General features: G+C 39.2%; 1 pseudogene; it reads left to right on the forward strand.

Annotated features, from left to right (window-relative positions):
* The first annotated feature begins 1,033 nt into the window (after positions 1-1,033).
* On the forward strand, positions 1,034-1,428 carry LOC105066025 (protein cornichon homolog 4 pseudogene; annotated as a pseudogene).
* Positions 1,429-1,894: the final 466 nt, after the last annotated feature.

Here is a 1,894-nt window from a genome sequence, read left to right on the forward strand (position 1 = left end):
GCTCAGTGAAGCACAGCTTGCTGGGCTCCACAGCCAAAATGTCTATTTCAGGAGATCTGCGCTGGGGCTCAAGAACGGGCACTTCTAACAAGTTCTCCGTTGATACTAATAGTGCCGGTCCAGGGACCACACTTTGAAATCTAAAGCAGTGGTTTTGAAAATCAGCTTAATAAGTGAAAGATGAAAAGTGACACATGGAGAATCAGGTGTAACTTCCAGAAATTTTCTCATTGCTGCCTGTTGTTGAATTATTTTAGTAAATGCGATATTGTTATTTAAAATTTCCATGAGGATACTAATGATAACAATTTTAATTTTTTTCCTGTTTCCTACAGTAACTCTCTTTCATTCAGATTAATTTTCCCTTTTTATATCTTGCTGCTTTTTATTATTTCTCTCACCTATATGTGAAGATGAGATGAGGGTGGACAAGTATGAAATCTAAATTCATTTCATTCACCCAGATGAGGAGTACCTGTCACTAAATACAATTTCTGATGATAGAACCCTGATTGCAGAAGGTGTGGCTCCACAAGGGGGAAAACAAACACCTGTAGCAGAGCAGGCTTTCTTTTAAGGTATGCGGACTGTCCACCAAGTGCTAAAGATCTTACCCCTCACAGTACTCTAAGCTATACAGAATCCTGGCCCCCTTTTCTCTGGCCCCAGGATTCATTACGGGAATCTCAGGAGTCAGCCCTTCTGTGTTAGCATTATGAGTGCGACTTTAGCCAGATAATGAATGCCCGAGTCAACTACCCAGAAAACTCTGAAGGAAGGAATTGGCATTGCTATCCCTTAGTCAATCATTTTCCCCATCTCCAAAAACAAAAGAAAAAAAAAAAAGAAAGAAAAAACCAAACAATTTACTCAGAAACAAATCAGGGAATTAGGAAAGAAGATCAAACAAATTGTACAGGAGTAAACTTCACAATTAAAGAAAACAACCAGAGGTGGGTGGGGTGGGAGGGAGGCCGAGAAAGGAGGAGAAGAAGAAGGACTAGGAGGAGAAAAAGGGATGGGGAGGGAGGGAATGATGTTTGTCTTTTCTCTCCTTGACTGTTGATTTCTCAGTGTATTTCATAATTACATTGTCCTATTTAGGATGTGACTAATTTAATACTAGATCATGTTGCTAGAAATTAAACAAATGGGTGATTCCAGAATTGACTGGCCACACCACTGTCACTGTAGTGATGCTCGCTTCATTGCACTGGTTCGTCTTCCTTCTCAACCTGCCTGTCTCCACTTGGAATATGTATCAGTTTGTTGCGATGCCAAGTGGTAACACGGGAGAGCCTGATCCCACAGAATACACAATCAGGGGCCGCTGAAGTCACAAACAGCAGGAGCCATGTTGAAGCTGGTTGCCACTTGTTCTATTTCTTCATGTATCTTTACAGGTTGATTCTAGCTTCTGATAAATGACTGAAGCTGGAGAAGCTGTGGTTGAAGTTAACCTATACTACAGTGCACAACTGAGAGCCAGGGACTACTTAAATCATCCTTAGAGCTGTGACCATAGAAGTATATTTTTTCCTCTTTGAACAAAAAACTATTTTTGCTCTATTTTTACCATACGAAGTGTTTAAGAAACAAACAAAAAGGTCCAACACACTAACGGAAAGAGGATTCTACAGAGCATTTTCAGAAAGCGTGGGACACTTGGAGACCATCTTGGAATTCTGCCTACTACTCAATCTCAATTTTTGTGTGTGTATATATATATATATATATATATACACATTATATAATATTTCCTATTGGTTCTGTTTCTCTGGAGAACCCTGACTAATATAAAGCCCTGACTAATTTGTAGATAAACCTTGAGCATATTACACTAAGCAAAATAAGCTACTCATAAAATTACACATACTGTATGTTTCAATCTATA

The sequence above is a fragment of the Camelus bactrianus genome, chromosome 1 (genome assembly GCF_048773025.1).
Source record: "Camelus bactrianus isolate YW-2024 breed Bactrian camel chromosome 1, ASM4877302v1, whole genome shotgun sequence".
Taxonomy (NCBI): domain Eukaryota; kingdom Metazoa; phylum Chordata; class Mammalia; order Artiodactyla; family Camelidae; genus Camelus; species Camelus bactrianus.